General features: G+C 44.7%; 1 protein-coding gene across 2 annotated transcripts in view; it reads left to right on the top strand.

The window, feature by feature from the left end:
- The first annotated feature begins 1,641 nt into the window (after positions 1–1,641).
- LOC138663935 (zinc finger protein OZF-like) overlaps positions 1,642–17,046 on the top strand; it is a 35,241-nt gene continuing 19,836 nt past the window's right edge. Inside the window, exons 1-2 of one of the 2 annotated variants that reach the window (XM_069750304.1) lie at positions 1,646–1,685; positions 16,219–16,379. The gene's annotated coding sequence lies outside the window, so the exon portion shown is untranslated. Of the gene's footprint in view, positions 1,686–16,218; positions 16,380–17,046 lie in introns of both variants that reach the window. The other variant, XM_069750305.1, reaches the window with a different exon arrangement.

The following is a 17,046-nucleotide window of genomic DNA, read 5'->3' as shown; positions in this document are numbered from 1 at the left end:
ACGCGACTTTGGCGCGAAAGTCGCGTACCGCATGGCCGACCCCGCACAGGGGTCGGATCGGGTTTCATGAAACCCCGACTTAGCCAAAAGTCGGCGACTTTTGAAAATGTTCGACCCGTTTCGCTCAACCCTACTTACTACTCTTCCAGAAAGGCCAGATTTGTGGAGTACACAAGTAATAGTTGTCCTGTGGACAGATTCTCGCATTTGAGTTTTGGATTTCTTTAGATTTTCTTTAGCTCCTCTAAAGTGACCGTGGGCCTGTTTGCTGATTCTCTCCTTGCTTGGAATGTCACTTTAGGTGGACTGCTGTGTCTTGGTAGGTTTGCAGTTGTGCCATACTCTTTCTATTTTTGGATGATGGATTGAACAGTCCCCTGTGAGATGTTCAGAACTTGGGCTTTTTTTTTTATAACCTAACCGAGCTTTTCTCTTCGCCATAACATTATCCCTGACCTATCCGGTGTGTTCCTTGGTCTTCATGATGCTGTTTAATCCCTAATGTTCTCAAACAAACCTCTGAGGCCTTCACAGAACAGCTGTAGTTATACTGAGAATACATTACAGGTGGACTCAATTTACTAATTATGTGACTTCTGGGGGCAATTTGTCATTCAGGATTTTATTTTGGGGTATCAGACTACAGGGGAGTAAATGCAATAGCATGTCACAATTTTTAGAGTGCCACCAGAGCTGCCCACGTCACCACTATTACCAATATCATCTGCACTAGCTGTTTTCTGTCAGGTTCTCCACATCCACTGCCTCCTTCTCAATCATGTCCATAGATGTCGTACACACGTAGCTCAGCACACACTTGGCTCCGTTCCGATACACATTGTTCATGCACGGCTCCACCCCGTAAACACGCATCTCCTCATCATACACACACACACGGCTCCGCTCCATACACGGCTCCGCTCCATACATCTTGTACACACATGGCTCTGCTTTGTTCACATCGTATGCACGCCGCTCCGTACACACAGCTCCACTCTGTACAACTCATACACACGCGGCTCTGCTCCGCACACATCGTACACAGACGGCTCTGCTCCGTATACCTGGTACACACGCGGATCCCCTCCATAGACCTCGTACACACATGGCTCCGCTCCGGACCCACGTGGCTTCGCTCCGTACACCTCATACATGCGTGGCTCAGTTCCATACACACAAGGCTCTGCTCCGTACACCCCGTACACACACGGCTCTGCTCTGTACACCCCGTACACACACAGCTCTGCTCTGTACACCTCGTACACACACAGCTCCGCTCTGTACACCTCGTACACACACAGCTCCGCTCTGTACACCTCGTACACACACAGCTCCGCTCTGTACACCTCGTACACGCACGGCTCCGCTCCGTACACCTCGCACACACACAGCTCCGCTCTGTACACCTCGTACACACAGCTCCGCTCTGTACACCTCGTACACGCACGGCTCCGCTCCGTACACCTCGTATACACACGGCTCTGCTACATCCACCCTGTAAACCCCTCCTGACCCCACACAGAAACTTCCCCTCATCCAGCACCATGACAACCAGCACAGCAGAGTCCTGCATACACTGAGGCCCCTGATCATGTGACCCCTGACTCCTCCCCTCCTGTGACCTCATCACAGGTCCTGTGTGCACAGAACAGCCATATATGTGGTGTGCGGCTCTGCAGGTGGAGGTAGGTGCTGGAGATTCCCCATTACTGGGCGGGGGCAGGGGGCAGTAACCCCTCCATTCCCGGAGATAGTGCCCCCAGCTCTGCCATGTGTATATGTACAGTAATAGAACGCTGGCTGTGCTCATGTATACAGGGGAGGGCGCTCTGGTTTGGGGACAGATGGTGGAGATTACAGGGAATGGAAATGTCGGGTTTTTCTCTCCATAGAAATCTGGAGAAATGGAGAAACTGTAATTTCCCTAATTTCGGGTGTAATAGTTTAGAATAAAGGGATTTCCCATGAAATGTCTGTGGCGTCGGTCCTGTACTGAGGACACCGATCCTGGAGGAGGAGACTGTGGGGCAGAAAAAGGAGAAAACACGAGAGCACAATATATTATAGGGTAAAATATGATAGAATTGGGTAAAGATTTGGGGCCTCATTAAACGTCGTCTCTCACTCCCAAAACTTAAGCCACTTATTCATTGCTGAGGTTTTCTTTATTGCATTTACTGCATTTTGCTACATTTAGGGTCAGGGGTTTCCACATTTACCAAAACGTCTTTTTGGGTTCCTTTTTCTTCAGTCTTTCATGTATGACTGTGTGAACACGTCCTGAGCCCTGTGCCTCACCCTGTATGTGTGCGCTAAGTTCTATTGTTGGTGTTTTGGGTTACTCTCTAAATAATCAGATGTCCCACACAGTGTGAAGGGTGCTTCATCAAAGAAACTTTACTCCATTCCTTTGTTTTTAATCCCTGTATTTCCTGCAAAGATATTTTCTCTGATGAAGTCCCCTTCGGAATTATCTTGTGATGATTGAAGATGGGGGTGTAATCATATATCTTACACAGATTGTCAGTAGCAGGGGTGAACCTAGCCTCTCCGCCGCCAGAGGCGAACTGCAAAACGGCACCCCTCCCCCCCCATAGTAAATCTGGTTGATACAGATTTATATCTTCCCTGTAAAAATTTGTGCAATAGTGGATATTTTAATTTAGAGAAATAGAAAAAAAGATGTCCGAACACAAGTATGTCAGCGCCATCACTGCATATACAAGAACCACACAGAAGAATCCAGAACAAGGATCGTTAATGGCAATGGCAGGCTTGGCACAAGCATACATACACACAATGATGGCTGCAGAACGGTGGTCCTGTGGGCAGACACAGTCCTGCATCATTAGAGCACAGGAGGCAGCACTGATTGCCAACCTATTATCTCTGGCACACGCCTACAAAACTCTGGGCAGCTCCAATGTGGCCGCTGCCTGGCACTAGCTAGTCAGACATCTCCACCATGCAGCACCGTCCACACACCACATGCAACAACCTGCAGTCTGAGCATCAACAAGCAGCCACTGCACTAAGCTGGCAAAATGGTGCGTCTTCCCCAACAGACCACGTCTCATTCTCTTAGCCAATCACAAGCGCCGCACACAGGGCTGTCCGGAGCTAATAGGAGACTTCCAATTAGGTTGAGTGAGGGATGTGGGAGCTGGAAGAGGGATGAGCGCCACTGACCAATTGCCGATCGGGAAAAACATGGCTGGATGCCTGTATGTACCGGAGGCATTGGATGTGATGTGTAATTTATGACCAATCAGTCAGGCAGCAGACGCATATGTGAAAGGGACAATGCATCCTGCACTAGGGGCGTACATAGAAATCATGGGGCCCCATAGCAGAAGTTGTAATTGGACCCTCCCCCCCCCCCCCCCCCAAAAAAAAAAAAAAAAAATTGGCTGGGGCACATAGGTACATACTTCACAACTCTGCAACTACATTCTTTTTTCATTGCCCCCATGAAGTATGCTGCCAAGAAAAGTGCCCCACAAACACTATATAATCCCCCACAGTGAATTATTCCACAGTATCCTCCACAAACACTGTAGGATGAACCTGCTGTACCCCCCTCAACTACCCGACACAGTATGATCCCCAACTGTGACCCCCACTCAGCCCTGAATGTAGTATAATGGACCTACATATAGTATAATGTCACCTACACCTCTTCACACTGCATAATGGCCTCCAACACAGCCATCAAACAGCTCTCTATAAAATATAAAGGCTGCCTCATAGTCCTCCAAGTATTATCATGGCTTCCATATAGTGTAATTGGCTCCATATATTATAATGCACCAACCATAGTCTTCCACATAGTATAATGCACCACTCTCTGTGTGTGTGCCACTGGTGGGGTCGTCGACCCTTGAAGATGAATCCAGTTTGTAACCCTCCAGTCAACTGGCCTTGTACCTGAATGGACTGTCATCTTCCTATGCTTGTCGTTACCACCTCTCTGTGTGCATGCCACAGGTGGGTTAGTCGACCTTGGGAGCTCTAAAGTAACAGTTGTCATTATCCCGGTGAGTCAGCGGAAGGGTGAGACTGTGTAATTGCACCATCAAAGGCGTAAATCAGGTCACGGTCCAGGGTCAAATACCAGGAGATAACGGATAGAGGCAGAGACTACACTATTGATTGTGTAGCCAAGCTGTGATAAAGAACGCAAGTGAGCGTTCGAAACGAGTCTTGCTCCCTTGCCCTGTCTATGCAGCCATTGTAATTTTGTAAATTTTCAATGGACTTAAAATAAAGAAAGAACCATTTTACCAGACATTGGAACAGTGGCGGACACAGACAACTTGGTGCCCCTGTGCAGGAAATGTGTCTGGACCCGCATCCTTTTAAGGCAACAAAGCTATATATCTACTATATAATTGTCTAAGGGTCACTTCCGTCTTTCTGTCTGTCCTTCTGTCACGGATATTCATTGGTCGCGGCCTCTGTCTGTCATGGAATCCAAGTCGCTGACTGGTCTCGCCAGCTGCCTGTCATGGCTGCTGCGACCAATCAGCGACGGCCACAGTCCGATTAGTCCCTCCCCTGCAGTCAGCGCCCTGTCCCCACTCCATACTCCCCGCAGTCACCGCTCACACGGTTAATGCCAGCGGTAACGGACCGCGATAAGCTGCGGGTAACTCACTCAGTTACCGCCGCTATTAACTTTGTGTGACCAAGTTTTTACTATTGATGCTGCCTATGCAGCGTCAATAGTGAAAACATCTAATGTTAAAAATAATTTAAATAAATAAAAAATCATTATATACTCACATTTCGCGAAGCTCTGGTGACCGCTCCATGCGAGCGGCAGGTTCCGGTGCAAAGGATGGTATGGGAGAAGGACCTGCCATGACGTCACAGTCATGTGACCGCGACGTCATCACAGGCCCTGCGCGAGAAGGACCTGCCATGACGTCACGGTCATGTGACAGCGACGTCATCACAGGTCCTGCGCGCCTGCGCGAGAAGGACCTGCCATGACGTCACGGTCATGTGACCGAACTACAAGGGGGCATCGGAAGGTGAGTATATGTTTATTTTTTATTTTTTTAACCTGTGACATACGTGGCTGGGCAATATACTACGTGGCTGGGCAATATACTACGTAGCTGGGCAATATACTACGTGACTGGCCAATATACTACGTGGCTGGGCAATATACTACATGGCTCTGTGCTGTATACTACATCGCTGTGCAATATACTACGTGGCTCTGTGCAGTATACTACGTCGCTGTGGAATATACTATGTGGCTCTGTGCTGTATACTACGCCACTGGGCAACATACTACGTGACTGGGCAATATACTACGTGACTGCGCAATATACTACGTGACTGGGCAATATACTACGTGACTGGGCAATATACTACGTGACTGGGCAATATACTACGTGGTTGGGCAATATACTGCGTGGCTGGGCAATATACTATGTGACTGGGCAATATACTACGTGGGCTGTGCAATATACTATGTGGCTGTGCAATATACTATGTGGCTGTGCAATATACTACGTGGGCTGTGCAATATACTACGTGGCTGGGCAATATACTACGTGGCTCGGCAATATACAAACAAACAAACACACATATTATATATATATATATATATATATATATATATATATATATATACACACATACTAAGGGCCTGTGCTATACATAAGTGAGTACACTACTATATACTAAGGGACTGTGTTAGACATAATAATCGATAATAACATCTTCCATCTCCACGTACCTAAATCCATTATAAATCCCCTTTCCTCCCATCCCAATCCCCCACACCCCTCATTGTCCTCCTCCCCCCGCATCCCATTATTGCCCTCTTCCCCCACCTCCATGATTGCCCCTTCACCACCCCCATTATTGCTTTATCCCCACCACCCCATTATTTCCCATTCACCACCTCCATCATTTCCTCCTCCCCCACCACCCCTATCATTGCCCTCTCTGTCAACCCAATCATTGCCTTCTGCCCCATCACCCCCATCATTGCCCTCTCCTCCACCTACACACACACACAGCACCAGTCACCTCTCTGCATACTTACAATCACCTCGCCTCTGCGCACGGTATCCTGAAGCTCCACCATCACTGGCAGCTTTCTGTCTCGCATGATGATGTAATTCATCCGCTGCTGTGTAAGACAGGAAGTGCGGGCAGTAAGCAGGACGGATCCATTCCCTGCAGCTCCGCTCCGCTGCCATTTTCTCCTGCAGGCCGCGGAGCTGCCCACCGCACATGAGGGCAATCTTGCCAGGGGCCCCCCGGATCCTCGGGGCCAGATAAACTGGCCAGATTGGCCTCAATATTAGCCACTCTGCAGGCAGAGCCGGTTTTAGCCAAAGTTTAAAATGGGGCCCCAAATGCTAACATATTGCACATCACACAGAAGCATTTCAGTTGTATTTACATGCCCTGCGTTCAGGCCACTAAATGAGTACGATCGTTCATTGCTTGTTTCCCGGCCTCTTTCCACCGTCTGAGAAAGAATGATGGGGACAGAATGATCACTAATAGATCACTAACAGATCACAATACAGGATCATGTTATCAGCAGCACATCTACAGTTTACACCGGCGATGTGCTGCTGAGAACAATGATTTCTGTTTCGAATCACTCGATGAATATGCAGCATTTTGTTTGTTTAGTATAATACACCCCATAGTCCTCCATATATTATAATGTGTACCACAGTCTTCCATATTGTAAAATGCACACCGCATACTCCTCCCTCCATATAATATAATATGCCCCATAGTCCTCCATATAGCATAATACTCTACTCAGTCCTCCATTTAGTATTATACACTTCCCATAGTCATCCATATAGTATAATACACTCCCTATAGTACTCCATATATTAAAATATACTGCTCAGTCCTCCACATAGTATAATACACTCCTCATAGTGCTCCATATAGTATAATGCACCGCCATAGTCATCCATGTAGTACAATTCACTTCCCATAGTTTAATGCAGGGCCCATAGTCCTCTATATTGTAAAATACACTCCATAGTCCTCCATATAATATATGTCCCATACTCCTCCATATAATATAATATGCCCCATAGTCCTCCGTATATTAAAATACACTGCTCAGTCCTACACATAGTATAATACACTCCTCATAGTGCTCCATATAGTATAATGCACCGCCATCATCATCCATGTCGTACAATTCACTTCCCATAGTATAATGCACCCCATAGTTCTTCATATAGTATAATGTATTCCCCATAGTCCTCGATACAGTATTATGCAGCCCACATATAGTATAATGCAGCCACCCCATAGAGCATAATGCACCCACCCCACAGAGTATAATGTAACCCCCCATAGAATATAATGCAGCCCCCTCATATAGTATAATGTAGCCCCCTCATAGAGTATGATGCAACCACCCCTCATAGAATATAAATATAATACCGCCCCCATAGAATATAATGTAGCCCCAAATAGAATAGGTATACAGCCCACCTCCTCATAGAATATAATGTAGCCCCATCATAGAGTATGATGCAATCCTCCCTAAGAAAATCTAATACAGCCTCCCATAGAATATAAAACAGCCCACCTCCCCATAGTATATAATGCAGCCCCCATAGAATATAACAGCCTCCCCCCTAGAATATAATGTACCCCCATAGTATAACACAGCCTCCCCCATAGAATATAATGCACCCCCATTGTATATAAAACAGCCTCCCACATAGAATATAATGTACCCACATAGTATATAACACGGCCATATAGTATATAACACAGCCTCCCCATAGACTATAAGATACCCCCAATAGTATATAACACAGCCACGTAGTATATAATACAACCCCCATAGAATATAATATACCCCCATAGTATATAGCACAGCCCGCGTAGTATATAGCACAGCCCACGTAGTATACAGCACAGCCCACGTTGTATATAACAGCCCACGTAGCATATAACACAGCCCACGTAGCATATAACACAGCCCACGTAGCATATAGCACAGCCATGTAGTATACAGAACAGCCATGTAGTATATAACAGCCCACGTGATATATAGCACAGCCCACATAGTATATAGAACAGCCATGTAGTATACAGCACAGCCCATGTAGTGTATAGCACAACCCACGTAGCATATAACACAACCCACGTAGTATAGCACAGCCACATAGTATATAACAGCCCATGTAGTATATAGCACAGCCATGTAGTATACAGCACAGCCACGTAGTATATAGAACAACCACCATGTAGTATATAACACAGCCCACGTAGTATATAGCAATAGCACAGCCCACGTAGTATATAGAACAGCCACGTAGTATACAGCACAGCCCACGTAGTATATAGAACAGCCATGTAGTATACAGCACAGCCCACGTAATATATAGCACAACCCACGTAGCATATAACACAACCCACGTAGTATAGCACAGCCACATAGTATATAACAGCCCATGTAGTATATAGCACAGCCATGTAGTATACAGCACAGCCACGTAGTATATAAAACAACCATGTAGTATATAACACAGCCCAGGTAGCATATAGCACAGCCCACGTAGTATATAGAACAGCCATGTAGTATACAGCACAGCCACGTAGTATACAGTACAGCCCACGTAGTATATAGAACAGCCATGTAGTATACAGCACAGCCCACGTAGCATATTACACAGTCCACGTAGTATATAGCACAACCCATGTAGTATATAGAACAGCCATGTAGTATACAGCACAGCCCACGTTGTATATAGAACAGCCACGTAGTATATAACAGCCCACGTAGCATATAGCACAGCCTGCATCTTCCACCCGAGAATGGCCCCACAGTCCAGTACTCACTGTTATAGTATAAAAAAAAAAAAAACACCCTCCTCACCTTTCCTCGTGCCTGCACTGCTCCCTGCTCCTGTCTCAGCGGCTGCACTGCCGGCTGGCACACAGTGAGTGCGTGATGATGTCATCGCGCACCCGCTGTGTCAGAGGCAGAGCAGGGAATGATGGGAAAGGGAGCGTGATCTGATGCTCTCTACATCATTGCTTAGAACTGAAGCTGCAGATTCCGATATAGTTCAATGTGGCGTGGGAGTCAGCGCTGGAGGCAGGCGGGCCCCCTGCCTCACAGGGGCCCCATAGCGGCTGCGTGATGTGCCGCTAGCTGAGGGCCCATGGGGAGCAGGGGCCCTAGGCAGCTGCCTGCCCCTAACGCCAACCTTGCCTGCATGGACCCCCAGAGCCTCAGGGCCCCAGTGCAGCCACACCGGTTGAACCGGCGGTATGTCCGCCCATGCACTGGAACAACAACTTTTTTTTCTTTGAGAGACTTTGAAGACCTAGGCTGGAAAGTGAAGCAACTGGGAGAGCAAGTCATCTTCTCTTTCTTTCAATTGTCTTTTTATTGAAATTTTCAGAATAATATAACAGTTTTCAATAAATGTAAACATAACATGTTGCCTAGTTTGAAATGAGTGAATTACATAGTAGGCATAACTGTCCTCTTTAAATGAGAACATAAAAGTGTTAGCATTGAAACATACATTTTTGAACTAACTTAATCAATCTAGATAAATTAACTTTGTCACAGAATAAAGGAGAGAGAAAAGAATAGAGAAAAGAGAAGGAGAAAAGCTAGGGAAGGCTTTGTTGGAGGAAGTAAATAGAAGGGCAGACAGGAGGGTGGGGGGGGGAAGAGGGTGGGGGACGGCAGTTCCCTGGGACACTTGTGTATTCATGATGATACTGTGGAGAGGAATGTCGATCTAGTTCTAAATAGGGTCCAAGACCTCCAAGTATTGTGGAACCTATCTATGGTATGGTTTATTTTTGAGGCCAGTTCTTCTGTGTGGTAAAGCTGTTCAATCTTGGAATATATTTGTTTTGCGGTAGGTATTGTTTTTGAGTTCCAAAATTTCGGTAACAGAGATTTCCCCGCCGTCAGGATAAATTGGGCCAATTTAGAGGCATTCCCATCATCTGGCCAGATTGGAAAGTTTAGAAGGACAAATTCTGGCTTCAGGACAATGCATTTACCCACTATTTCGTGTATGGTAGATTCCAACACCCTCCAGAAAGTGGATAGTATTGGGCAAGACCACCATATATGCTTGTAACTGCCTTCACCTGTTCCGCATCTCCAGCAGTTTAAAGACGAGGCACGGCTCCATTTCTGCATTCGATTGGGTGTCACATACCATCTAGTGATAATTTTAAATGAGTTTTCTTGGATGCGCACGCATTTAGAGGGACCATGTGAATGTCTGTATATATGATTGATTTGTGATTCAGAAAATGAAGTACCCATGTCCTTTTCCCATTTCATTATATAGGCTCGTTTCAGTGATGTTTCCAGTTTTAGTATAGATTGGTATATTATTGAAAGGATACGAGTTGGTGGTAGCTTTCTGGCACATAGTGTTTCATAGGAGGTCAGGGACCTATTGAAGTCAACCGAGTGGTGACTCTGGCGAAGAAAATGTGTGAGTTTACCGTATTGCAAGAATGTTAGACCTGAAAGTCCGGGGATTTTGCGTATTTCTTGTAGGGGAAGAAGGGCTCCATCTTCAAATAGTTGCTCTAATGAGATATGTGCCGCTTGGTTAGGCAGTGAGTCTAAAATGTCTATGACTTTTGTTAATGGGGAGAGGGAAGGGATCAGGGCACAATGAAGTTTACCCCATATCTTTAATGTAGCTAGTGTATGTAGATTTTTTGATTTAGTTATAGTCGGATCATTGTTTTGCCCTAGCAAAATGGAGCGTAGTGGTAAAGGGGACATTGCTTCTTCTATTTTGAGCCATTGTTTGTCTTCTGTGCTTCTGATCCAGTGGATCGTTCTAGATATGTGCGAAGCTTGGTAGTATTTTACAATATCTGGTGCACCCATTCCACCCATATCTTTTGGTAATGTGAGAGTTTTAAAATTAATACGCGGTTTATTTTTGTGCCAAATATATCTAAGAAATAGGGAGTGTATTTTAGCTAGGAAAGAGTGGGGGACCTGGATAGGGATCATATTAAACATATAAAGAAATTTTGGTAAGATCAGACTTTTTAGGATGTTTTTTCTCCCTATCCAGGATAGGAAATTGTCCTTCCAGGACCTGAGACATGAAGTCGTATCTCCCAATAGTCGGTTATAATTAAGAGTAAAGAGGTCTTTATCAGTAGCGCATAACTGAATGCCTAGGTATGTTAAGCTTTTCTGTTGCCAGGGAAAGGGATATGTGGACTTGATGTAGTTCACCTCCCTGGTTGGTAGACCTATGTTTAGTAATTCGGATTTTGTTTTGTTCATTTTAAAATTCGACAGTTTACTGTAGCGCTCTAGGATGTCCATTATGGCTGGCATACTTTTTAAGGGTTTTGAGATTACTAATAAGAGGTCGTCTGCAAACGCTGCTGTTTTGTAGTGGTTGCCACGGATCTGCATGCCCTCTATGTCTCTGCATTGCTGTATGGCCTGCAAGTCATCTTCTCATCCATCCTCCCAGTGAATGGACTTGGACCATGGAGATAATAATGGGTCCAGAAATTTCTTATCTTTTCTTGCTGACAACTTTAAGGTAGAAGAGAGAACAAGAAGATCTGCAATCTTGGACCTAATCCTTACCAACAGGGAGAACACGGTTGAGCAAGTAAAAGTGGCTACGAATTTAGGAACCAGCAATCGTGCTGTCCTAAAATTTTGTATTACAAGAGGAGGAAGACCAACAAGGACTCAGACTTTAAGGTTGGACTTCAGAAAGGCAGACTTTAATGGACTCAGAAAGAGGGTAGGAAAGGTCCAATGGCTGGATGTTCTACAGGACAGAAATGTCCAAGAAGGATGGGAGATTTCGCCAAATGAAATTCTCACTTCACAATCGTTAACAATCCCAAAAAGAAGGAATAATTGGAAGCATTTAAAGAGACCAGAATTTACTCACTTGTTAAAACGGGAAAAAATAAATGTATATTAAATAAAAAAAAGGAGACATAACTAAAGGATATAATTCTGTTTGAAGGGATTGTAGGGCAAGCATTAGAAGAGCTAAATCCAGTGAGGCTTGCAAAGGAGACCAAAAGCAATAAAAATTAATTTTGGGGGTACGTCAAAAGCAAAAGAAAAGTCAAAGATTCTATGGGTTTTTTACCGGGTGAAAAGTGTGAAGTGGTCAAAAATTATGTTGAGAAGGCCAAACTTTAAAATTCCTATTTTATATCTATGTTCTCTAAGAAAGCAATCGTAACATCAACTGATCTTCACAGTGCCATAGAAGGAATAAAAAAATTCACACTTTCTATAAACAGAAAGATGTTACGGGAGCACTAAGCTAATTTAGATTCATTTAAATCTTCTGGTCCAGATTAATTACATCCTAGTGTACTGTAAGAGTTAGCTGATGTACCTATGAAAAATCCTGGCGAACAGGGAGGTCCCAGAAGATTGGATAAGGGAAAATGTCCCTATCTTCAAAAAAGGAAAGAAGATGGAGCCAGGAAAATTACAAGCCAGTGAGCCTTACTTGTACAGCAGGAAAGATCTTTTAACAAATTATTTAACAGAAAGTATTTGGATAAGAATACAGTAATTAAGCAAAGCCAGAATGGGTTTGTAGCATACAAGTATTGCCAGACTTATCTAATTTTCTGTTATGATGGAATCACTGACTGAGTGGATCAGGAAAATGTGGTAGATATAGTATACTCGACTTCAGCATAGCATCTGATTAAGTATCTCATACTATCCTTATTGAAAAAAATGACCAAGTATGGGATTGACAAGGCTATGGTTAGGTGGATTCATAACTTCTAACATAGAAAAACTTAAAAAAAACAAAAAAACAACGCACAACATGAAGAGCAGACACAGATAAATGTGATGCACAGTGTCTGGACAACCTATTGATCACACCCATAGTATCAGCAGGTGGGCCGTCCAGCTATATATATATATATATATATATATATATATATATATATATATATATATATTATATACATGCAACACACAAGGAACAAAATAAAGGGGCCCTGCCGCACCCTGCAAAAAGATGATAAAAAGTGCAAAAAAGATGTATAATTAAATCTATAACATAACGCTGGGAGCGTCACTCTGTCCGAAGCCTTTATAGACTGTGCAGGCGCGACGCTCCTAGCGTTACATTGTAGAGTGTCAGGAAAAAAAATGGCGCTGGAAGGACCAAGAAAATGGCGGCGGAAAGGAATCAGGTGGCGTAAGTAACAAATTGCTGTGGCATGAAGTGCCACAGTTTCATGCCACAGCAATTTGTTACTTACGCCATTCCTTTCCGCCCATTTTCTTCGTCCTCCTGCCGGAATCGGCGCCTGCGCAGTTCGCGCTTTCCGGCGCCATTTTCTTGAAGACACACTGCAGGTGTGTCTTCAAGAAAATGGCGCCGGAAAGCGCGAACTGCGCAGGTGCCGATTCCGGCAGCAGGAGGACGAAGAAAATGGGCGGAAAGGAATGGCGTAAGTAACAAATTGCTGTGGCATGAAACTGTGGCACTTCATGCCACAGCAATTTGTTACTTACGCCACCTGATTCCTTTCCGCCGCCATTTTCTTGGTCCTGCTGCCGGAATCGGCGCCTGCGCAGTCCGCGCTTTCCGCCGCCATTTTCTTGAAGACTGCAGTGTGTCTTCAAGAAAATGGTGCCGGAAAGCGCGGACTGCGCAGGCGCCGATTCCGCCAGCAGGAGGACCAAGAAAATGGCGGCGGAAAGGAATCAGGTGGCGCAAGTAACAAATTGCTGTGGCATGAGGCTGTGGCACTTCATGCCACAGCTATTTGTTACTTACGCCACCTGATACGGGGCATATACTATGGAGCATCTTATGGGGCATATGGATGGGAGCAGTAAATTAAAGAACGGTGGCGCAGGATGGGAGCAGCACATGACAGAACGGGGGCGCAGGATGGGAGCAGCACATGACAGAATAGGGCAGCACATGATAGAACGGGGGTGCAGGATGGGAGCAGCACATGACAGAACGGGGGCGCAGGATGGGAGCAGCACATGACAGAATAGGGCAGCACATGACAGAACGGGGGTGCAGGATGGGAGCAGCACATGACAGAACGGGGGCGCAGGATGGGAGCAGCACATGACAGAACGGGGGCGCAGGATGGGAGCAGCACATGACAGAATGGGGGCACAGGATGGGAGAAGCACATGACAGAACGGGGGAGCAGGATGGGAGCAGCACATGACAGAACGGGGGAGCAGGATGGGAGCAGCACATGACAGGATGGGGACGCAGGATGGAGCAGCACATACCAGGATGGAGACCATATACCAATATAAATGCTTGTCACCCGGGCGTAGAACGGGTTCAATAGCTAGTAATGTATATAATATATTAGATGAGGTATTAGTTACAATTTTGGCAAAAATGGATAAGCTTGCAACCCAACGTCAAGGGTCCTCATCAACTTGCAAATCCTACTCTAATATCAAAAACAGCTAACATAGAAAAACTCCCCCCCATAAAAAAAAACACACAACATGAAGAGCAGACTCACCAAAACCTTGACAAATGCACTCGCAGGGTGTAGCAGGCCCCCGATAATAAATGCCAAAGCAGCACAGGTGCAAGCTACTGATGAGAGCAACCACCCACTCGCCCAAACATTAGAAGGGTTGGCTGCCTAGTAGCAAAAATGCACACAGGTAAGGCTTGCATAAGACACTATTCACACAGATAAATGCGAGTGCATTTGTCATTTGACAAGGTTTTGGTGAGTCTGCTCTTCATGTTGCGTGTTTTTTTTTTTTTTTTTAGTTTTTCTATGTTAGCTGTTTTTGTTTTTGTTTTTGATATTAGAGTAGGACTTGCAAGTTGATGAGGATCCTTGACATTGGGTTGCAAGCTTATCCATTTTGGCCAAAATTGTAACTAATACCTCATCTAATGTATTATATACATTATTTAATTTTTCATCTTTTTTGCACTTTTTATCATCTTTTTGCAGTGTGCGGCAGGGCCCCTTTATTTTGTTCCTTGTCTGTTGCATGTATATATGTAGTGCTGGACGGCCCGCCTGCCAATACTATGGGCGTGATCAATAGGTTGTCCAGACACTATGCATCACATTTATCTGTGTGAATAGTGTCTTATGCAAACCTTACCGGTGTGCATTTTTGCTACTAGGCAGCCAACCCCTCTAATGTTTGGGCGAGTGGGTGGTTGCTCTCATCAGTAGCTTGCACCTGTGCTGCTTTAGCATTTATTATCGGGGGCCTGCTGCACCCTGCGAGTGCATTTGTCATCTGACAAGGTTTTGGTGGGATTCATAACATAATAATTCATGACATTCATAATTTGCAGATGATGCAAATCAGGAGGGATAACTAATACTAGAGAAGACAGAGAAGGATCTATATAAGGTTGAACAATGGGCAGTGACTAATAAAATGTTATTTAACAGGAAGAAATGCAGTATTCTACATCTGGTAAAAAAAAAATGAAAATTACGTCTACGGAATGGGAGGAATAGAACTAAGCAACAGCATGTGTGAAAAAGACTTGGGTGTTCTAATAGATCACAGACTGCATGAGTCAACAGTGTCATGCAGCAACAAAAAAGGCAAACACAGTTTTAGGATGTATTAAGTGTAGCATAGAGTCTATATCATGTGAATTAATTATCCCCCCACTTCTCCTCCTTGATCAGGCCACATCTGGTATACTGTGCCCAGTTCTGGGCACCACATTTTAAAAAAAAGACATTGAAAAACTGGAGCAAGTTCAGAGAAGAGCTACCAGGATGGTGAGCGTACTGCAAAGTATGTCCTACGAGGAATGGTTAAAGAATCTCTGAATGTTTAGCCTGCAAAAAAGAAGGCTAAAGGGAGACTTAATAGCTATCTACAAATATCTGAAGGGATGTCACACTGTAGAGGGGTCATCTTTATTCTCATTTGCACATGGAAACATGAGCAGCAATGAAATTAAACTGAAAGGGAGAAGATACAGATTAGATATTAGAAAAAACTTTTTGACAGGGTGATCATTGAGTGGAACAGGCTGCCTTGACAAGTGGTGAGTTCGTCTTCAAACAGAGGCTGGACAGATATTGTGTGAGATGGTTTAGTGAATCCTACGCTGCATTGAGCAGGGGGTTGGACATGATGACCTTTGAGGAGCACTTTGACCTTTCCCGACACCTGCGCACTGCAATACTTTGCTCTGCCTTCAACAGGGCAGATAAGTACGCCTGCACAGGACCACGATGCCAAGGAGACTGTGTGGATGACGCAGGGATGTATCATCCACACAAAGCAAACCGGAGGGCGGCATTGCAAGAAGATGGGAGGCGCTGGACCAAAAAGCGCAACACCCCTCGGACCGGACTGCCTAGCAGTTGAGTATGATAAAAGTTATTTTTCTTCTTTTACAGGTTGGCTTGGGAGCTGATATACAGCATTCTATAATGCCACTTATCAGCCCTGAAATGTGATGGCTGTCTCTCATATCGGCCAAATGTGGTGACAGGTTCCCTTTAAAATGTAAGCCTAGAGAGCCTTGTTCTAAAGCTTGATAGGTTTACATTATAAAAGCCACTTACTGGTTACAGAGAGCGCAGTATGACCCAGGGGAGTCTGAATCATCGTCATGTAACTCCGGAGAGGAATGGAATGGCACTGGATTTTGGCAAAGATGATGATAGGTGAGTATATTAACAAACTAACACTACACTAACAATTACACAAGTTTAGGGAAAAATAGTTAATTGGCATGTTTTTTTTAACTTTATTCTTCTTTAACCATTTTTTGGAGAATAGCTTGTATACTTTGGGTGATTGTCTTTCTAAATGCCCCACACTATTTTGAGATTCACCTTAGATTTCCTGATATCTTCCTTAAAGTTTTCTGACATAATTGAGAATTCATTGTTCCTTCAATAATGGCAAACTTGACCCAAGTACTGCAAAACAGGCCTATACTACCACCACTTTGTTTCACATAAAAGGTTTTCATGGTGTAATGCAGTGGATGCAAATCATTATATCCCATTTTGATTGAGATC

This window comes from Ranitomeya imitator, chromosome 2 (genome assembly GCF_032444005.1).
Source record: "Ranitomeya imitator isolate aRanImi1 chromosome 2, aRanImi1.pri, whole genome shotgun sequence".
NCBI lineage: Eukaryota > Metazoa > Chordata > Amphibia > Anura > Dendrobatidae > Ranitomeya > Ranitomeya imitator.
The sequence above is the reverse complement of the archived record's forward strand: the minus strand, read 5'-3'. Positions and strand labels throughout refer to the sequence as shown.